This window comes from Mustela nivalis (genome assembly GCF_964662115.1).
Source record: "Mustela nivalis genome assembly, chromosome: 2".
In the NCBI taxonomy this organism is placed as follows: domain Eukaryota; kingdom Metazoa; phylum Chordata; class Mammalia; order Carnivora; family Mustelidae; genus Mustela; species Mustela nivalis.
Genome location: NC_139021.1, coordinates 174,996,854 through 175,019,861, shown reverse-complemented (window position 1 = coordinate 175,019,861; position 23,008 = coordinate 174,996,854). Strand labels below are relative to the sequence as shown.

At 44.7% G+C, this 23,008-nt stretch overlaps 1 long non-coding RNA gene across 1 annotated transcript; it reads left to right on the top strand.

Annotated features, from left to right (window-relative positions):
- The first annotated feature begins 255 nt into the window (after positions 1-255).
- LOC309859536 lies at positions 256-22,226 on the top strand. The gene is made up of 3 exons (XR_014308748.1): positions 256-531; positions 9,493-9,582; positions 22,129-22,226. It is a non-coding gene; the product is annotated as an uncharacterized lncRNA (long non-coding RNA).
- The last annotated feature ends 782 nt before the right edge of the window (positions 22,227-23,008 follow it).

The following is a 23,008-nucleotide window of genomic DNA, read 5'->3' as shown; positions in this document are numbered from 1 at the left end:
CATCCCAATCTACAGATGAGAAAACAAGCTCAGAGTAGTTAAGAAAGTCCTTTAAAGTCACACAGCGAGAGAGTGGTAGAGCCAGGAGGCAGATTCAGGTCAGTCTGGCCCCAAATCTGACGCTTTTTCTTTAACAACAGGCCAGCCTTAGGTCTGCTGATACTCGCTGGTGGCCTGCTGACCCAGAAGGGGAGCAAAGTCTGCTCATTCCAAACGGTCCCTGACTGGAGAGGGATGTGTGCACTGTCGAAATTTTACAGCTTCCACTGCGTGGAGCAGGGGCTTTCCAAATACGGTCTGTAGACCTGCAACATCACCTGGGAACTTGCTAGAAATGCTCATTCTCATCCCATCCTGAGTTAGAAACTCCAGTGGGTGGGGCCAGCAGTGTGTTTGAAGAAGCCCTCCAGGTGATTGTGATGCCTGCCGGCATTGGAGAACCACGACCCTGGGCCCAACCGTAATGACTGCTAGCTGGTACTGAGAACTCCCGCCGCACCAGATCTTAACCTGTTGGGGAGTCGCTACAAGGTAGGGGTTTATAACCCGTGTAATTCCTACTTCTGCAGTGGTGGCACTGGAGCCTGGCAGAGGGTGAACGGGTTGCCTGAGGCTCTGCAGGGAGCAGGTTGTTGAGTCTGGGTTCGAACCTGGCTCTTAAGAAAGAGCTGATGGCTGCCACCCTCCGCTTGTCACGTGAAGCCTGCGGTGCCGCATTCTCTGTGGATCGTCTTCGGCAAAGGGTGCGTGGAGAAGAGATGGTGCTGATGTAGGCCCAGGGCTTGGGGGGAGATGACGCAGCTCGTCCACCATGGGCATCCTTCGCATGGGGAAGCAGGGGAGCCGTGGTTTTGGCATCCAAGTTCCCATGGAGGAGGCTGGGGCGTTCCAGATAAGGCGCCCTTGTTTTCCGTCCCACAGGCCGGATGCCTTGATTGGGGCAGTTTCCAGTGACCGCCCTTCATCTGCAGAATGCCCGCTGCGAGTCAGGGGCTTTGTATGTCGAGGGTCTTACTGGGGATTATCGGAAGGCAAGAATAATGGTGATATTGTTTGCAGAGCCAAGGAGGAAAATCAGACCTGGGTGGAGGATTTATTTTTTCTCCATAAAGCTGGCCGGGGGGAGGGGGGGGGCGGCTCTTCAAAAGTTCACGGACTGTGGCGCTAAGTCTCTCCGTTTGGAAACACTCGTGGATGGCATGGGGAGATTCCCGGCTAATACAGCGCACACCCCTCTATCACCCGGCATCCAATTCCCGGCGAATTTTGCAATATAGTGACAGTAATGGAAAGCAAAATGATCTCTAAATAATGGTTTAAGATGGCTACTTGATAAAGGGGACTGCAATAATTATGATCAATGGAGCATGGATTCAATATATATTGCCCATTTAGATGCACTAGATTAGCCTAACAGCTTTCTTTAATGTTCTGAGTATTTTGTGTGTCTGCTTGCCTGTGTGTGTGTGTGTGTGCGTGTGTGTGTGTGTGTAAGGGGGAAGAAGGAGAGAGAGAAGAGAAGAGAAAGGAGAGAGGGCGGGCGAGGCAGCCCGAAAGCCGCTATGAGCGTTCCTTGCCTTCATATTGATCAATGTGGTTGGGGGGACACGGCGCGGAGCAAAGGAAATTGAGATTCAGAAGTTGTGTGATCCATTACCGAGAGCAAGCGCTCAGGTGTCATGTGTTTCAGACGGGGCCTTTGTGGAGGGCGGTAGAAGCAGGGAACGGGGCGGAGGAGAGACACCTGATATGAGTTTAGTCATTTTGCAGAGGGCACTTTCTGGATGACGATTTGGTGTAATCACGGAAATTAGGCATGCAGGCAGCCAGCCAAGAGAATCCCTCAACATCCCGGAGCACCAGCGCCATCAGCTAAGTGAGCCGGACAGGACTTGTTTTAGAAAGCTGGGCTAGCCGTGGAAATGTGTTTTACCAGGAGGGGGGAGATGATTTACTTGACATTGGTCCTAATCCTCCCCTCTCCAGCATGCCCCCCTGCGCCCCCTCCCTCAGGAAGGAAATTTTCCGTGACAGCCTGTCTAGAAATCTGGGTCTGTTCCCTACCTTTTATGTTTTTGGGTTGATCCCAGGTAACACACAGGGTCTGTGATCAGCGTGTAATGATGAGGGCAGTGTGCCATATGGGCTGAAATTCCTTGGGATAATGAGGATAAAATGATTGCAGTCTTAGTCCTGACTTGCTTTGATTTGTCAGTTAAAATAAAGGCCCCGTCTCCGCCCTTTCATGAAAGGACATCAGTAGGAAGTGTCACCGCTCACAGGAGGAGAAGCCAATCCCCTAAGCCAGATAATCTCCGATGATGTCCCTGCTGATTGGGAGTGGGTGCGGGGCTCACGGGCTCGGTGATTGTTTGGCCTAGAAAAGCAGCTGGAGTTTAAGTCATCGTAAGGATTGCTAACTAGTTCACTGAGCATTTACTAGGTCCTGTGTGCTTGGGTGCAGGGCTTCCCAAAACTGTGGGGGCAGACACGCATCACCCAGGGAGCTTGTTAAAATGCAGATTCTGATTCAGTAGGTCTGGGTGGGGCCCGAGGATCCACATTTCTAGTAGGATCTCAGATGCGCCAGTGCAACCGGTCAGAAGACCACATGTGGGGTTGCAAGGGTCCAGTGCCCAGCCTTGTTGGATTCTCACGCGGATCGCACAAGCTGGGCGCTGTTATGAACCCTGTTCTACAGAGGAAGCTGTGAATGGACACGTGAAGAGGTTAAGTGTCCCGCAGCATGTCTCGCCGCTCTTAAATGAGTGGCGCCACTCGCCGCTCTTAAATGACCGGTCTGAGACTGGCACCCAGGCTGGCACCCAGGCTTCCCATCCCTCCATCCTTCTCTGCCGTCCAGGGTGGCGATCAGGGGCTGATGCAGGGTAGAGTGGGTGCAGACAGGAGCAGCCTGCAATCCTGGGGGCGGATAGTTGGAGGAGAGGCAGCCTTCAGGGTCACCCAATCCGGACTGGATGAGCAAGAAATGCACTTTGTTGTACAAAGCCGTGCGAGCCTAGGGCTCGTCTGTGCAGCGGCTAGTGTTTGCAACCCCGGCGAGCACTGTCGCTCACTCAACCACTCACTGCACACCTCATGATTCCCACTTGCCCCCGGTCTTCAGGCATCCAGATTTGTCTAAGCATCAAATTGTAAACCAGCTGTGCAAGCCGGGCCCGGCAGAAAATGGATGCAAGCGCGGCCCCTCCCGGAGCGCTGGGAGGGGGATGGCGCCGCTGGTGTTCCTCTTGAGCCCTCCGAGTGGTAACACCGAGCCTTGGGGCTTCACTCCGAGCTCATCAACACCTCAGACCAATTTTCGAATGCTCCAGGCTTGATTAAACCCAAGGCACAGTTTGCCAAGTGCTTCCTCCCCCACCTTAATTGTTTAGATTGTGTAGAATTTGAGTAAAATTTAATCCAGATGTTTCTGATTCGTTTAAGTTTAAATCACCAGAAAATGCTCTTAGGTTGCTATTTGATGTTAAGAGGGTTTTCAAGCATTTTCCCCCTTCTTGAGCGGAGAGGTCACATTTGGGTAGGGGGAGAGCTGTCCCGCGCACCTAGAGGTTTCATCGGATTTGATTTGAAAACGCATTTTTGTGAAATCTGAGTCCGAACTCCATTTTCCTTTGACCTTCTTTTCAAATCCCTACCACGAGAATCTCAGAGAGAGAACTAGAGTCATTTGCATGTACTTGGTATCAGGGGTTCTTGTTTGAAAAAGATGGTAGCTCGGGACCTGGCCGTCCCCAGCCCTGGGAACTGATTGGAGCTGGCAGTGGCCATGCCCTTCATCAACTCCAGGAGCCGCAGCTGGCCAGGTGAGCACACTGATTTTGCTTAATTTTGCTACCTGGGCATATTGCTAAGCTGAAGTCCATCAGTCTGGCACCAAGTATCTGGCAGCTGATAAATGAGTGCTTAGGCAAGGTTGGAATCCATAGTCCAGGGCCGTGGTTCTCAAAGTGTGGTCCCCGACCAGTAGCATCTGTCCCCTGGGAAGCTTGTGACTCTGGGAGCCCATCTAGCCCATCCAGACCGAATCAGATTCCAGAGGTGGGGGCCAGCGATTGTGTTGGAATAAGCCTTCCAGGTGATTCTGTTTTTCCTCCCTGGGTAATACTTGTCATCTTACTCATAGGATTTTGCAGGGAGGAATGAGATAACATTGTTACATGATTGAAGATACTCAGAACCGGGCTGTATTTACACAGGGCTCCACGACTGACCTTTCCGATTGAGTTGGAAGGCTGAAGAAATCAAACAACCATTCGAGTTGACTTTTCTCCCCCCTCTGAATTAACTTGATGTTTTTGCACAGTGTCTGCATTGAATGGTTTGCTCAGGGGGCCGTATAGAGATAGAGCCCGAAGTCCTGTTTTAAACAGTAGCACCCTTGATGTGAAAATTCTTTTGGGAGTCACTGTAGGTTTCTGGAGTGTGAACAGTGCAGTCCCCTCAACATTGCAGCTTTTATGAAGCACGTTACCGGGATCACTGGAGTTGGCAGATGGGGTCTCCTCCGTCCCCGAGTTTGTTCATGCTCTTTGACATTTGTCACATGTTCAGTGAGTTTTTCTACATTCTGGTACCATCCTAGCAGCAGGTCTTGGGGGTTCCCATCAGACACTGAGCTTAAGTTCCCAGACTAGAGGTTGACTAGGACCAATAAACAAAGGGTCAATAAAACAAAGTTCTAGACTGAGCATTTCCCCGCAGCCGCCGGAGGGGAGGACAGCCAGCATCGGTAGAGGGCTTTTGTGGGGCTTTGCAGAGAAGACGAAGCCTGGGTCTTAGAGGTAAGGATTGGCCGCGTAGGCTATGGTGGCTCATGGAGTGGGAGAAGCCAGGATCTTTATATGCTTTAGAACCTTCTGGCATTCAGGGAGCCTGAGGGTGAGATGAAGCTGGAGATGGTGTGGCCAGTTCATGGTAACCTGGAAGGTTGACAGCCCACTGCAGCTTTGGCAAGCATTATACCCAAGGTTCAGATTTATTTTTCACAAGGAAACTAAGTCATAAACCATGGGCCTGCATTAACCATATTAACGATACATCATTATGACTTTTTTTTTTTTCTGGTATAGGAGAGAGGGGTTTGTTGAAAGTACAGATGTTTATTTCCAGACCTAAATCTGATCATAGGATTCCTCTGCTTAAAATCATCAGTGGCTCCATCTTTCGCCCCCAGTGAAGTTCAAACTCCTTATTAATGCTTCAAGCTGTGCACGGTGTGGGTCTCCCCACTTTTTTCCACCCCGTGGCCTTTGTGGTCCAGGCTCCTACAGACTCAAGGGCTCCTGGGGGCCTCAAATGGGCGTTTTCTCTTACTGCGGCACCTTCCAGCAAGATCTTCTCTTCCCTTAGCAGTTTCCGTCCTCAACTCTGTCACTTGGCTTGTCCTTGTTCCAGAAGGCCAGAGCTCCTGCCCCACCTGCTGCAGAAAGGGCCTCCTGCATACTGTGCGGCTGCCGGGTCTTGTCGCGCCACAGACCACCCCTTACTGCATCAGTGCTTGCGCGCACGCTAGTCTCCCCAGGCAACGTCAGGGCCCGTTTCGGGCCCATGATGGGTAGGTTGGGGGCTCTCCGTTTTTGGTTCCGCAAACTTGGCCAAAAAGGTGGGAACCAGGGCCCCGCGGCTGAGCATCGCCCTCGCTATGGAACGCTTCCCGCATGTCAATCCCTGCTGCAGAGAGCGTGGGTAGCTTTTGGGCGTGCCGTTTGTACCCACAATCATATCTCCTACTGAGGGTTTCAGCAAATCCTCTTAAATGACCCCATTTCCGTGCCTTTATTGACTTCTATTCTTGCTTCTGAAAACCTGTCATGACAATTTTGCGTTTCAAAGTGCTGAAAGAACGTGCCTAGGTTGAAACTTTCGCCTGTTTGCCGGGATGTCAAGTTTTATTCCCGGATGCGTTTTTTTTTTTTCACCCCCAGCCGGCTTTTCTCTCCCTGATAATGGAGGGTTATAACAGAAATGCCGCCAGCATCCCCGTTATAATACAGCCAGTGATGGGTACCCGAAGCCCACGGAATGACTCCCGACCGAACAGAAGAAGCAATTTGGAGGGCGTGATAAAACACGCTGGAGGACCGCATCGTTCCCTCGACAGAAGAGTTAAAGAATTACGATAAAGAAGCAGGGCACGATCCTTCTTTCTTTCCATGTGGCCCTAAACAGTCCTAATAACGTGGTATCTGAACTTTTAATGACACTGAAAAAGAGGGCTTGCCGTCGTCACAAGTGTTTGCAAAAGCACACGGAGACAAAATCCCGGAGAACTTGCTTCAAAATAACCTGCCAGCCAAACGTTTGCCAAATGTACTAATTAGTCACATTTACAACAACACTCTGGCTAAGGAATGGGATGAGGACTTCGGAGACGATAGAGCGGGTGATATACAAATATTTTGGGTGAGACATAATCAGTTAATTGGTTTATTAAATTATAAAACCATTGTTTGCCCGAAAGAGCAATAAAACTAACTAAATGAATAGTCACCTCTTTGAAGACTTCTTACATTAATTATGTTTATGCATCGCTTGGAGCAGCCGTGTTAGACAAAGGGCTCTTTATCTTTATATGCCAAAGCTACAATGTATTGTGGCTCAAATGATGGCACCGACTTTATGTCTACATAATTACAGAAATCTTATCCCTTTTGTGTTTGCACATCATTTTCGGTTTTTTGGAATAGTTAAACTCCATTTTACTTTTTAATAACATTTTAGAAATCATTGTGATTCAGGTAAACAGAATTTGATTGCTTTGATGGATTGAAATTGGTTAGCTCAGCCTGAGTTTATTTGATTTGTCTCTTCAGGGATTACAAAGAATAGGATTTTATCTCCAGACTGACAAAAGAGACAAACTCTGCATTTTTTGCCTATGTAGTGGCTGTGCCGTTAAGCCACACAGCCCCTCCACAAGGGAAATACATGAGGCAGGAGGCTGGATTTTTATTCATGACCAAAGTTTTCGTTCCATCATATGTTGGTGGGGGGTGGGGAGTGGAGGCGTCCTTTAGTCCCGTTTGACTTAACAGAATTTTTTAGTAGGAGAAGATCTGGATTATTGCACGGCACTGAATACGACAGACTCCCAGGGAGATAATTTGGTGAAACAGTGCCTGTCTTTCTTAGGAATGGTCACTTTAGGCAAAAGCCCATCTGTCCGTTGAATGGGTTTTGAGAGGCGACGCGCTGATTACTTGCCAGGGTTCACCTTGCAACACTCCTTGTGGATTTCCCGCAAGCTTGGATCCAAGACCCAGGCGGATTGCATGGTGCCTCCTATACACTGCTTTTCATTTTATTCGGCTGTGACCCGATGTGGGTATGGTGGGAAGATCTCAAGAATGTTGATGAACAATGGAGAGAAAAGCTGTATGTTGCAAATACCCTTTCTCAACCCGACTTTCTTGCTCAAGAGGGGCAGGATCTCCTTAATTCCTGGTTTTAAGAAAGCGCCCTCTGTGTCTTACCCCAAACTTCTTAAAATCCTGACTTCCTGGGGAGCAGGCTGCTGTGGAGCCAAGCAGGTAGCCAGTGTTGCATTGCCGAGTTTCGGAGACCCGTCTAAACCCCGCTGTGGGCAGTAACAAAGAACAAGGTTTGGGTGGGAAAGGAGTGGATTTAGAAAGAAAGTTCTATCCAGACTCCTGCCCTGTCATCACCTGTGTGACCTCAGAATTCCAAACCTCACTCATCTTTGTTTTCTCCTGTGGTCCTTGGAAGGATTAAATTAGTCCACCCAGGATGTCCGATGCCTGCTTCCAAGTGTTTATCGAAGGAGTGGCCACAGCCCTGAGCTACTTACCATTTGGTTGCAGAGGCCTCCTACAGATGAGGGGCAAATACTTGGAAAACGCTGGCACCATTTCATCCTCAAGGTCCTGTTGAGGCATAGTGTTGTAACACAGTCCCTATAGGATTACAGGAAATCCTGTCACCTTACGATGGGGCCTTTGGATTGTGACTGAAATAGACCAGTTTCGTACAGATTCCTTGCTAGGAACAATTGCAAACATTCAGCAAATAGCCACGTGTAAATAGGCACCGGGTCAAACCTCATTACAACCAGCCCAGTTTATAAAACGCAAAGAACCACCACCTAACGTGTCCCTAATGGCACTAAAACGTTCCCTCGCCTTATTTGCTGGTTAATTGACTTAAGAAAGGAACTGATGCCATGAAGGTAAGAGCTCGGGTAATGCTTTGAAATTTCATACGGTGCCATTTGGTTTTAATATAAACCCAATACTGGAAGTGCAGAGTAAACTCATCCTCAGAATGAGGAGAGGTTAATCAGAGAAGGCTCTCAGGTGGAGGTGGTTTTTATTTTTTTATTTTTCAAGAAGGGGAGGAGCATTAAGACAGGGAACGTTGTGTCAGGAGCAGTGAAAGTCACGGGGGAAGGAGAAGCCAGCGATGTAGTCGAGGAAGGAGAAAGCCTGGTTGGGGCTCAAGGCCAAGGACTCTGAGAAGCGGGGGTGAGCTCTTTGGCTGAGAGAAAGGAGAACCATGGTGGAGGAGGAGCAGGGTTTACAGAACATTCAGGAAACGGGCGCCACCCCCCCCCCCCACTGATTTTCCATGGCTTCAAAGCTTCAACTGTACCAAAGGGCCCTGAGTCCCCAGATCAAAACGATTTCTTTCAGCATCACTTGCAGGGAATTGAAACTGTCTTCCCGATATTGGTGCACAGAACTCAACTCTCTCTCTTACACTGTTTACCCCATGATGCGTCTGCTCTGTGCTCTGCTCTGTGTTTGTACCCACGAGTCTAAGTTGGCGAGCCGGCAGTCTCCCTCTGCTGATCTCCATTTCTGCACCCAGAGCTCTTCAGGAATATCAACACATGGCAGGACCCGCAGAGCTGCTCAGGGGGCAGGGATGGGCCACACTGAGGGACAGTGGAATTGATGAGCGGAGCTGTCCCGTATCCACGGCCTCCAAGGGTATCCCCGAACATGTCTCCCAGGTACTGGCATGGCAGTCCTAAGTTCTAAGGAATTGAACTAAAATACAAAGTTTTTGCACCAGAAGTCCAAAGAGAGTCTAGACAAAGCCCCGAACAGGTCAGAACCCTGAGCAGGCAGATTTGTGAGGTCAAACCAGCAGGGCTCTGTGTCGAAGATGACAGGTATCATAGGCATGAGACCTTCTACCCAGACCCCCATCGAGGGAGGATTTGCTGCCCAGCTGTGGGGACTGGGGTCAGCAGAGAACCTCCAACCGTGAGCTCCTGGGCCTCTGAGCTGTGGACTGCCCTTACCCAGGGGCACACCCTTTCTTGGGGAAGCCCATATCCAGGGACGGGGTCATCTGGACGGAAGTCTAAGGGCTGTGCCTTTTCACCTCAACAAGGGACAGTTCTGCCAGGCAGCAACTGTGCCAGAGCTCGTGGGGTGGCAGGGTTTTCTGAGGTCCCTGGGCCTTACCCTGCAGCTGATGCCACCCCTCTCCTTCCTTTCACAGGGCTTGATCCCCAGCAAACACTTGGCAGTCCAAACCCCACCACCCCTCACCTTCCAGAAAACTCCACCTACACACCAGCAGGAAAGGATGGTGAGTGCCAAGAGGGAGAATAAGGAAGCTTTGCCGACAAGAAGTGCTTCCCCTTTGGGAGCAGAGGAATTAAGGAACCCGCAGGCATCAGCTGGAGGGAGAGCAGACAACCGTCAGAGGGTTTGGAAGACAGGACAAGGTGAGGGTAGCCAGATGGGCTGATTAGCCGTGAGACGACACCATTAGCGCTCCTAATGTGCTCCCTGGGCCAGGGGCTCATGTCAGGGTACGGACAATCTGGAGCTGACAGGTGAGAGGGCAGGTGCTTCATCTCACCTGTCTGGAAAGAGGGACCAGCAAAGAGATGGAAGGCCGTAGTAAGTCCTGGTGACAGTCTGTCTCCTGCCCTGGTTAAGCTGAAGCATCTCATCCAGGCCCCGTAGCCATGTGTTTGCATGTAGCAGGTGATTAGTGAACTACTGAAGAACACATACATGTACACATCAATGTTGAAGCATGACTCCCGAGGGGCAGGGAAGGTTGGCACTGTCCAGGCTCTTGGGGATGGCGGGTACTGGTGGCTGGGGAAGAACCCGGTTGGTTTTGCTGCATCCAATCTCGTCTATGGCTCTGAATACCTTTTAGAGGCTTGCAGGCCCCCGAGACAGAAAGCGATGGCTGACAGGCATGTTTCCAGCCAATTTACATATATGTAAAGTTATCTGACTTGGTACTGATTTCTTTGCTTGTCAAGCCTTCCCCTGTTACAGTTGGCATGCCATGTACAATTTTACATTCTTTTTGTCAATCTGCTCTTACAATCTACTCCACCAACTGTCCCGCAAATGAATTTCAGAAACAATGACCAATGGTACAGGAAATGGCTTTGTTTGTAGAGGGAGAGGGGCCTTGAACGTCTTTCCCTCCATGGGGATGACTTTGTGTCTGAGCCTTGCTGGAAGGGGGAAAAAATGCATGTAGGTTTTGAGGAATAAAAATGACTTCACCTTGAGGACAGAATTCTGGAATGTGTTTGACTTTGAACCTAAGGCAATCAGCTGATGATTAATTCCTAATGAAAGCTCAGCATAGAGGAATTTTTCTCCAGGTTTGCATTTCTAATTTACCTTAATTATAATTTAAAGGGGGAAAGTGAGCATTTTGGAGACCTAGAGAGAGCAAATTGTGTGAAATATTATTAGGTTCAGTTTATGCCCTAGATGAACTTTCTGGTAAGGACCACATAAAAAAATCCTTTAATTTGGGTTTCTTACATAAATATATATGTGATCTCTGGAGGGAAAATTCTTCCTAGAGTGTAAGGTCTAGTCCATTATGCTATTTCTGTGTTGCTTTCAAATTCGGAGAGGCCTTTGAGCCATGACCTCTGAGGATAGCCACAGACAAGCAAAACCAAGACCAAGACCATAAGGGTTTTGTGTGTGTGTGTGTGTGTGTGTGAATTTAGCAAATTGATTTTAAAAGAGGCTCACCGAAAATGATGTGACCCAAAGAATTTTATCTGCCTTTTCCACGCTCTGGCCTGCTCCTTTGCTGGAATGAACTTGATGTTGGGAAACCATCTTCAGTTTTATTTCTTTGAATCTGGCCTAACATGCTTCAGATCTCAACCCTGGGGTCATGGATGGACCAGCCCAAGTGCTTCATTGGGTGCATTGGATGGCTGGGTCTTCCCTTTGGCCGGGTTAGGAATTCAGCATCAGAACCAAGCAATTAATGGGATTCTTTCAAGTGATTAATGGGATGCCTCACAGACGTAGTGCATGTGTCTTCGTAATGATTAGAAACCCAGTCTGTCAGTGAGTGAGGAAATATGGCGATTACCATGTTCCCCTGATCTCCACTGTCCATGTTAGCACGTTGCAAAGCCTCCAACAGGTGAATGATTCAGGGTTAGTGAGGTTCTTTCATTTGTAATCTACTAGATGGTACAACTGTTCATGATGCTTTGGTTTTTTCCCCTATGGAACACCCTGACTGTCATTCTTCCTACCCTAAGAATATGTCTTTGAATGTTCTTTCTTGATTCCTGTCTTCCTAGTCAGAAATGATAATTCCCCCTTACTCATTAATTATTAGTAATCCCCAGTGAGGTAGTCATAATGAGGATGAAAGCAATAGCAACAATTTATTGAGCATCTTCTATGTGCTAGGCACTGTGCAAAAGACTTCATGGATCTGCCATTTCATTTCCCCAATACTTTTAGGGTACAGACCTTACTCTTCCCAGCAAAAATGAGGGAACTGGCATCTAGAGAGATTATGCAATTGTTAGAAGTCACGAGCTACAAAGTGTATGAGCCTCCAGGTCTGTGCAACCCCACAGCCCATGCTTGTGTGCCATGCTGAACTGTTAGAGCACGCGAGGAGATCTGCGGTATGAGGGTTGTCTGAGGGCAATGTCTCATCAATTTCGTTACTGCCAACTCCTGAAGCATGTGTGCAAAAAACTCTTTGGACCCAGAAGGGCGTGGCTGTACAGGATATGTATCATCAACTTGATTAGGTATTACTTGGATGTTTAATATATGTTCCTTATGTATTTATAAGATAACCATCAATTATTGTCCAATGCCAATTAGGTATCAATTAGCTATTTATAACTCATTAGTTATTTATTAAATATTCAGAAATGATTGTGCCAGTTTAAACTTTCATCAGGAATGTAGAGAATTTCCAATTTCTCCACATCCTTGTCTACATCTGGATCTGGTATTGCCGGCTTTTTTTAGATGGTTGATGTGACGGAGCTGAATTCCATCTCTCTGAGGTTTTGGTCTTCATTTCCTTCACTGCTAATAGGTTGTGTGTATATATTGGCCATTTGGGTTTTCTTTTCTGTAAATTGCCTGTTCATGTATCTTTCTTTCTTTTCTTTTCTTGTTGGGTTATTTGCCTGTTAAAAAATGGATTTACAAGAATCTTTATATAGACTAGATACTAAGATTTCATTATTTATGTGTGTTGCAAATATTTTCCTCTTATCTTGTCCATTAATTTCAAGGTGATGTTGACAAAAGTTTTATGCTATGTAATTGTATAGAACTATCTTTGCTTTTTTGGTGGAGGGGCTAGCTATTTAGAGATAGTCTTCTATATTTTATTCTAAACTTTTAAGTTTTGGTTTTTACACTTGGGCACATAGGACCTCTGATATATATTGTTACATTTTCTATAGTTTGAGGGGCAGTCTAAATTTATTTTTGCATGAAAGAATAACAAATTCTCTCAGTAGCATTTCCTACGAACCTATCTTTTTACTCTGATTTATATATAATACCTTTCTCTCCTCTATCAAATTTCCATGCATATGTGGATTTGTTTCTGAACTTTGTCTTTTCTTGTGCCAATACCGATTTAGTTAATGTACCTTTATAATAAGCAAGTCACACTTATTTATTCTTCAAATGGCGTTTGTTATTCTTAGTCATATGGATTTTAGCCTCAGCATGCCAATAATGAACTTGTCTGATGAATTAAATTCACTGATCTCTGCTGTTCAAGGGTTTGCTCGCGATAGTGTAGTGGGTTTCACCCACCAGGTGAATTCATTCATTAGAACGATTCATCTGCAACTCACTTGAACTAGCTCAAACCTGAACGTTGAGACATATTTTTAAAGCCTGATTCTGTGTTTAATTAAATAAAAGTCAGGGTTTCAGTCAATTTGATTAGGAAACTGAACATTAGGTCTACAGGTCAGAAGATAGAAGCTTTGGGGCACTGTAATTGTAGATAAGAATTACATGAAATCATATGAAAAACGAAGAAAGTCATTCTTGCCTGCTTACAACATGTAGCCTTCTGGGTGCATTTTACAAAACCAGCCACCAGAGGGCAGAAAGAGCACGAGAGTCCTACTGGCTTCCTGGGGAGAGGAAAGTAAGTCTTCATTGGTTCCCACTAGGACTTAGGCGTGCTCCCTGCGCTCAGCAGATACAAACGTTTTTTGGGAGAGAGCTGTTTTTCAGCTGCTAATCAAAACGGTATTTCCTGATGGTCTTATCTCACCTGAAGTATTTTTTCTCCCAGCACAGTGAAAGAGAAACTTACTTCCTAATTCTTGAGATCAAACCTTTGACTTTTGTCACAAGGAAATGCTGTTTAATGAAGTTCGAAAGGAAAAACCCCCTCCAACCACTTATCAGAATCTCAAACACCCTAATGGAAAGGCAAGGGACCCACCAAATGAAATCGAGTAATGTTTCCAACAGGGCAATTTTCTAGCTGAGCACACTGTTCCGTTTCTACTGATAAAGGACCCTATTTATTTAATTGAAAGGTGATGGGTGTGTATTTCATGGCCTGGGTATTATTTGGTGGCAACAAGTCCACGTTTTTTGTATTGCCAACACAAATAGCTTGCTTTTCTAGAGTACTGGTTTTTCATAAATAGAAAGAATACACACTTTGTAATTCTCTCTGCCAAAGGAAACGGGCCATGATGCTAATATAGTTTTTTCCATTCAGGCTACATAGAGGGAAAGAGACGCCAGACCTTCTGTGGCGGAGGGGGGGTGTACCTTCAGTTCATCATGTCTTGCTGAATGCCCGTTAGGCATTCTTCATTGTTCGAGGCATCGTGGGGGCCACTGGCTTGCTTTTAATGCGCTGAATCTCATTTTGGAGCGATGTCTCCAAATTGGCGAAAATCATTCATAGAGCTAAAAGAGAAGATCATTAAAATGGAAAAAAAAGATGTTTAATAGGGATCTTGGATTTGACTAAATATGCAGCAGCTATGTTTCTGTTTATTATTTTTATTCCCTTATTTAGGCTAAAACTTCTTGTCAGAGGCTTTCTTTTGGTTCTCCATGAAATTCTTTCATATTTGTCCTCATGGCCAACACTATACCTAGAACCTCAGCCCAAACATCTTCTCCTCTAGGACACTTCCTGAGACTTCACCAGACAACTTCAGCTACTCTTTCTCTCAGTTTCCCTTGCTCTTGTCACTGGCTTGGTTAACGCTGGTTTACATCTTCATGTCCCTGTTGGGACTCAAGGCCATTGAGAACAGAGACCATAGCTACTGTTCACCTTTGGGTCCCAAGCCCCAGCACAGAGCTGTGCACATGGCATAACCCAGCAAATATTTCTTGAGTTGAAGAGAAGGTCAGTACTTTCTCCCAGCCCTCATGTATAGTCTTTGGAAGGTACCTCCAAGCTTTCACTTAACCATCGTGGTGAAACCCAACATGCTCTTTCGACGCTAGGAGCTTTGGCCACATAGCTTAGCCTCATGCTGACATTCTGGTTGTACGTGTTCTCCAGGGCTCTGTGATATCTGAAAACTGATTTACACTAGCTTAAATCTAAGCCTTTTGATACTTGAAAAAGTTGAGTTTTTCTCATTCAACATACTAAATGGCTTTCCTCTGCCCAGGACTGTGAGGCGTGTGTCCTGGAAAGGCAAGGAAGAGTAATGAAAAGAACACGGTTTTCTGGGTCAGCAAACAGGTACTCAAATATTGGCTGCATGATGCAAAAATGAATGAATAAATGATACATAGGGTTGCAAATATGAAATGCACTAAAAATAATGCATGCATTGAGTCCTTATTACATGCCAAGTGCTCTGTCAAGTGATTGCTTTAAATGTGTATCGCATTTCATCTTCAAAACTCTTTGAGGTAAGTACTTCTGGAAGCTCTAGGTTGTGGGGAAGAAAACTAAAGCTCAGAGAGGTTAAGTAAGTCTCCCAATGCCACATAGCTACTAAGTGTCTGGGCCAACATTTGGACCTAGGTGTTTTGATGACAGAGCCAGTACTTTTAACCCCTGGCACATAAAGCAGAGTTCCTGGCACATGGAACACACTAGATAAATAATAGAAGGCTCTCCTTTTATTAGCATTAGACTCACCTTTAAGATTCCCAGTGGGGAACAACTTCAACTGGGGGGCATCACTGGGGAATGGGACAGAAGCCAGAATTTGCCCTCCTAAATCTGGCCTGAGCGATAGAAGGCATCTTTGGCCTGAAGAAGTGTAATACAAAGAAAATCCTAATTGCTACAGCTAAGTAATTAGAAGATCCAACCTATAAATCATAGTGCGTCAACCCCTTTAATTATGTGCACAATTAAATAGGTGACTAAGGCACATTCTTCCCTAGGTGAGCATATTTAATATCCTGTAATGGCAACAAGTTTCAGATTGATTTATCGTTATTTTGTTTGGTCAGATGATTTTTCTGCATTTTAATGTGTTTTGTAGTTACATATTTGCTGTGAACAAACAATGCTTTTCCCAGGTAGTGTGCTGTAAAGGACTGGCTTCACGATTTGTTTACTATTCTTTTAGGCCTCGCAGAAATCAAACAACATTATGTACTTATTTTTAAGTAGCTGCACTAAAATCTTAAACAGCCTCCTTAGAGCCTTTATTTCTTTGTCAGAACACACACACACACACACACACACACACTAAAATATTTGAAAAATGATCATTTTTCTTTAGCCTCATCTTGATATATGCATAGGATGTTTTGATATGAAGCTCTAATAATATACAATCAGAAGTCTCTGTTAACTCTGACTGGTATCCCCATTCAAGGAGCTAAAGATGACACGTTTTGGTATGCACACAGTATTACACTAGGCACACCTCTGAAATTTAGAAGCGTAGTAGTAATAATATAACAAAATTTTAAACATGCACTTGAAAAGCTTATGTCTGGATTCAGTGGAGTGTTGGTAAGACTCCAGACTTTGGAAGCCAAGACTTGGGTTCAAGTCCTGGCTCTGCCTCTCATTAGCCTACTGCAAGTTGCTTAACTCCATTGGAATTGAGTTCCAGTAACACAGGAAGAATCCCACCTGCTTGGCAGAGTGGCTGTGAGAACGAGAGATGTTGCATATGAGGCCCCGGCAAGGTGACTGGGACACAGTGGGAATGGAGTTGAGTGCTTGCTGCTGTTTTAGTTGTAACCCGAAAAAATTTGGGCCTTCTTGTGCACAGAATCCAAAAGAAGCTCCAATCAGACTCCAAACTCTTATCAGTGATTTGTGTGTCCCTATAGGACCCTTCCTTGAGAAGGCAGCAGAGGAACGATGGCACGTACAACACATGGCCAAACTTCTTACTTACCTTCTTTATTTCTCCTTCACCCCAGAATACCCTGATTCATTTTTCTCCCTTTCTTGCTGCCCCCATGCTTCCTAGATCTCCCTCTCCCAGGCCCTTGGGGGCTTTCTTTTCTCCAGGGGAAACTCTGAGCCCACCTGACAGAGGGGGGCTCCCGGGTGGGGTCTCAGCTTCTGATCTCCATTTCCCTCCACTGCCTCAGATCAGCAAAACCGGCCCAGAAGCCAAGTGCCAAGGACACTCTCCTCGTTAGCAGAGTGGGGAGTTAACTGCGCTCGTGCTTTCATATTTATTTTTGTCTGTGAAACACAATCAAGCTTTAGGCTTGATAGACATACATCATTTAGAAGAAGTAGGTTAGGGTATTAGAGTTCATGCTCTCTCTTTTTGGAGACAGAAGAGGAAGTATAAGAAAAGAGTAGGCTAAGGGAGAAGATGAGAGAAGGAGTGGGGGGGGAGGGGGAAGAGTTGGGGGTTGGGGATGGCCAAGGGCAAAGGAGGAGGGAGAATGGTTCAAGGGAGCTGTGTGTCCCATTCTGCAGAGATAGCTCACAGCTATGGAGCCTGCATCACTGTTCTAGGCCCCGTGATGTGTATCAATTTATTTAGTTCTTACAACAACCATGGGAATAGGAACTTTAACATCCCCATAATACAGATGAGTTTACTGAGGCACAGCAGATCTAAATGACTTGTCTGAGGTTACAAAGCCAGAGCTCACATGCAAGCAGCTTGGCCCCAGAGCCCAAGCTCTTACCCTGTGTCATGCTGTCGTGTGGTCACAGAGAGCAGGACCCAGGGACAGTCTGCACTGAACAAGCATTTTGGAAGGAAATAAAGGAGGCCCTGGAGGGACAATGGTGTCCTTGGTGCTTAAAACTATGCTGGGGGCATGGCAGATCCCTCATGAACATCTGGGGACAGACAGACAGGCAGACAAGGGTATTCACTGGGAAGGGAATAAATGTCAGCAGCGGAGGAGAAGAAACAGGGCGCTCTCTGCAACTGTGCAACTGAAATTTTCCCACTGACAAATTCCAGACTGGATGGGCCAATACCGGTGTTTCTTGTCACAAAATAAGCAGACATCTAGAGAGACACAAAGCCGTCAAAAGTTTGCAAAGAGGGGATGGTGGTGAAGGATGAGCAGAAATTGTTTTTCTGTTTTTCCTTAAAACATAGGGCCTGGGGGCAGCCAAGAGATCTCTTTCTAATGCCCTTCTGAAGAATGACACAAATCTCCTAACATCATTGAATGACGTGAATGGAAGCATCAGCGTCAGAACAAGCCAAGGGATAGCACACCCCCCCCCCCCCCCGCGCCCAGGACATTGCCGAGTGGAGAGCAGGGACGTGTGTAGATGCTGTTTTGCTTTTGTTTGGAAAACAGTTCATAAAGAATAAGAAGGACTTTTCTAGGCCTCTGGCTTAGGGGCTCTGGTTAAACAAGTGCCATTGACAGCCAGTAATACTAACTCTAAGCCAGCCACAGCCCCACGGGACCTCTCTGCTCCTGCGGACACAGGAATTGTCACTGTGTTTCTTGATGGGACGGGAAATAAAAGCAGAGGAGTCTTTGCAGACGGTTGACTTTTAAAAAGATTTTCTAATGTGGTTTTTCATCCTCAGAGCGAGGCTTTAGATTAGCGTCCAAAAATGAGGGTTACTTCTTTTCTACCCTCCCCGCCCCCATCCGCCAGTTCTGAATCTGCTGAGCGCTACCCGTCCTGTTCAGTGCAGAGAATCTCACAGGAGGTAAACAGCATCTGGGCATCCTTACCTCCTTTGATGTTTAACACAATTTACAATGAAAGCTTTGGGAGACGTTTAAAACCGTGCAAGGTCCTAAATCATTAAAGGAATGTGGTGCTAGCCTTAAAAAATGATAATAGAATGCATTCAACAATAAAGCTGCCAAATTTTAGTGGCCTGTTTGCTAGAGGCTCTTTTGGAGAAACTGAGCCAGGTTAAAAAAAAAAAGGAAAAGAAAAAAGTGCATGGCAGAACTGTTATTACACAAATAAGGAATTGTCATTGCACCAATTATGTGTAGATTAACACAGGTAAAAATGAAAACAAAAATAGATTAGCTAATGACATAAAAAATGCTAAATGATCTGTAAATAATCATGCAGGACAACTTTTGGGTGTTTGACAGGCCTATCACCAGCTCCCCAGGTCCCTGTAGGAACATTTGGACCATATATTCATAATTCCTTATCCAGAGGTGAACGGCAGCCTGTTTTTGCCTGAACCAGTCCCAATTCAGTTCTGTTCTCCTGGTGTAAAGTGGGGGGAGGGGGTGGGGGAAAGCAAAACACTTTTCTAATGGAAAATTTCCAAAATATACAAAATTACACAGAATAGAATAACAAGGGTCCAGATAATCTTATTTTCTCTCCTGTACTATTTTTAAACAAACCCCAGTCACCATAATTATAAAAGATAGAAACGTAACGAAAAGCATCTCCACCATGGCCATTATCACACCTGAGATAATGAACTGTAATTCCCTAATATAATCAAACATCAAGGCAGTTGTTGAAATTTCTACTTTTCTCATAAGTGTTAGAAAATGTGTATTTCTTAAGGCTTTTTGTTTATTTGAACTAAGATTCAAATAAGGACATGCGCTGCAATATTTTGACATATCCTTTGAGTTTCCTTCCTATGTAATTTTCCTCTCTCTATCTCTCTTTTTTTTTTCAACTGGTTATTTTGACATCATTATTAATTCATGGATGTAAATACATTTCATATGTTTTAATTCATTACAGTTGTTATCCTTATTGGTACTCAAACTATCCCATATTTTGGTTGGTGTGAATGTCTTTAACTTGGCTCTTCAGTTCTTTGACAAGATCCCAATAGCTCCTGGTAGCTCCCTTGCTTCTAATATAATAAGAGGTGTCAAGATCGTCTTGTATACCTCCCTTTGCGGTGTTGGAATCAGCCACTTCTCCAAGAAGCCCTGTGTCCTTTCAGTAGGACATAGTATATAGAGACCATGCTTGAGACACTGGGCTGCTCATTTCTACTGTTTTGTTGTGTTTCTAGACCTTTTCAGTGGATATGGCTAAGAAAATTTTAAAGGTGAAACATATCATAAGTATATGCTGATACTTTTTTTTTTTTAAGATTTTATTTATTTATTTGACAGATCACAAGTAGGCAGAGAGGCAGGCAGAGAGAGGGGAAGCAGACTTCCTGCTGAGCAGAGAGCCTGATGCTGGGCTTGATCCCAGGACCCTGATATCATGACCTCAGCTGAAGGCAGAGGCTTAACCCACTGAGTCACCAGGTGCCCCTATGCTGATACTTTCAATTCAAGTTCAGGATTATAGGGTTTTTACTTAAAAATCTTGTCTTACATTTGTATGTCTGTGTTCTCCTGCCAGGAATACTGAATCACCAGTCCTCACGGCAATGTCTCCCACCATTTTGTCCCACCAAGCTTGTTATCTAGTAAATTTCTCAGGAAGAGCTCATGAGAAAAATATTTGGGGTACTTCCATGTTCATCACAGTTTATCTGTGGTATTTAGAATTTAATGTCAATTTGACTGGATAAAAAAAATATAAAATCACATTTTCCCTTGATCATGCCAAAGATAGTCTTTTTTCTCCTGGCATAAAGCATGACTATTGAGCAATCTAATGATATTCTTAGTTTCTTTCTCAGTGACTTTGTCTTTTTTGGGTGCCCAAAGGACTTTTTTTTTTTTCTTCTTCTTAAAGTTCAGTTGGCTTTCAAGACTACATTTCAACATTGGTTGTTCTGTGTTTGTTTTTTTTCAGGTCCATGATACATCCCTTTCATATGTACAGTTAACCCTTAAACACTATGAGGTTTAAGGGAATTCCAACCCCACATGCAGTTGAAAATTTGTGAATAATGTTTGACTCCCATAAAAAATGTAACTTGTCATAGCCTACAGTTGATCGGATAATATGACAGTCAATTAACACATATTTTTATGTTATGTATTACATACTATAGTCTCACAATAAAATGAGCTAGAGAAAAGAAAATGTTAAGAAAGTCATGAGGAAGAGAAAATACATTTACAGTCCTGCACCATAAAAAATCCACGTCCGAGTGGATCTGCACACCGACCCATGTCGTTCAAGGGTTAACTGTATTTCAAGCAAGTTTTTATTTCAGGACTTTTTTCTTGAATTTTCCTTCTTAGTATTTGTTCTGCTCTCCTACTTTGGTTTCCTTCTTGGAGGCAGAGGGGGACCTCCTATAATACATACGTTGCTTCTTTTTCGTTTTGAGCTCTCTCCTATATCTACCATTTTCTTTTCATTCCTATTTGTTCCTTTATTTCTTTTTAGTTGAACAATTTTTGGCTTTTTTTCCAGGGTGTTAAGTGTGGTTGGCTCACTTTTTATTTCCGCAGTTTGGTTTTCACTTATAAAATGATTATTTATTTCTAATTTTTTTCTGGGTTCTATAACTTTGTTTCTGAACTAAAAATATTCCAACTAATAATTTTCTTTCATAGTTCCCATAATTTTAGTTTTTTTTTTTAAAAAAAGATTTATCTACCTATTTGAGAGCAAGTAAGAGAGGGAGCATGTGTACAGGGGGAGGTGCAGAGGGAGAGAGGGAGAGAAGCTGGCTCCTGGCGGAGTGTGGAGCCCAGTGCGGGTTTGGATCCTAAGACCTGAGCTGAAATCAAGAGTTAGATGCCTAACTGAGTGAGCCATGCAGGCTCCCTATATTTTCCATAATTTTACATCATCTTTATCTCTTTTAGTCCATTTCAAAATATTGTTTGCATTCTTATTTTGTGGGTGTGTCCTTCTGACATGCCCATCATTCTTTTCCTTACTCTCTTTTTGAAAAAATATTGACTTTGTGTAGGATTCAACCACAATCATACTTTGTTGGTTATTATGTAAAATGAGTTTTCCCTTACTTTTAGGTGGAGGTGGGGGAGTCAGAATGTTTTTTTTTCCTAGCTTCATGGCTCTAGAACTCTCTTCTTTTCTTCCTCCTCCTCTTCCTCCTTCTCAGTAAAAAATATGACTTTATAATCAGAGAACTACCCCCAGTGCTGCCTACCCACACTTTTATCTGGATCTTTTTGTTTTGTTTTCGATGTCCTGTCCTGCTCTGTATTCTACCCTCAAAGAGGAGCTTGATCTTGTAAAGAAATTTTTCTTTGTTTTTGGGTGTTCCCAGGTCCCAGGCTATGGCAGTCCCTTAAGATACTTTCATAAACCTTTGCACTCACCCAAGAATTCATTAGTACCAAAGTCTCTCCCAGATACAATGGCTGTTTCAAATTGACCCGCCCCATTTCCAGTATAGACTTAGTGGGTATTTTGGGATTTTTCTGTCCTCAAGCCCATCTAGTCAATGCCCCAGACCTTCCATGTGCTTCTTCCTACACATATGCTGCATAGATCTGGGAGCTCTCAAATATTTAATGGTTTTTAGGGTTTTGGGGGAATACCTGTTACTTAGTTTTTTTTTTTTTTCTCCAGTAGATGCTGTCCATGGATTTTGGTTTTTCTGTCTTGGTGGCTCTCTCTGTAATTATGGGAAGATTGGAGAAATTGGGAAATTATATTGCCAGGTGCATATTCTCAGCATTCCCTCCCGAGGCAATCCTTAATAGCAACCCCTTTACTCTCAGAAGTGAAGTCTGCACAATAAATGGCATGGTTGTCCTACTCATCCTGAATCCGAAATCCAAATGATTCTGAAAATGGAAAGATCTTCCAACTCCTTTGGATCAATTCCAAACCCAAACTGAACTCCCTTGGTGGTAAAGGCTGACCTGATCTAATGCTGCAAATATTTTTTTATTTTTTTTCCATTTATTATGAATATTCATTCATTTTCCTTTAGAAGTGTTCACATGTTTCATTTTAGAATGTGGCCTCAGACCTAGTGATGATGTCATGTAATATACGGTGGAGATCACCATTTTAAAATATGAAAAGCTATAAAATCTGAAATACTTTTGGATCTACAAGGTTCAGATAGGGAATTACAGATCTGTAGAAGACTTCACCCCTATTGACACCAAAAATTATAGGAGGTGAGGGGCCCCTGGATGGCTTAGTAACTAAGCGTCTGCCTTCGGCTCAGGTCATGATCCCAGGGTCCTGGGATTAAGCTATGCATCAGGCTCCCTGGTCAGCGGGAAGCCTGCTTCTCCCTCTCGCACTCTTCCTGTTTGTGTTCCCTCTCTTGCTTTGTCTCTCTCTGTCAAATAAATAAATAAAATCTTTAAAAATTAAAAAAAAAAGAAAAAATTATAGCAGGTGAATTTCTGTTCCAATCCTGTGGATCCTATTTTCTCTCCTTGAAGTTAGGAGTAGGACTGTGGCCACTGATGGGGCTTGCATGGCGGGTGAC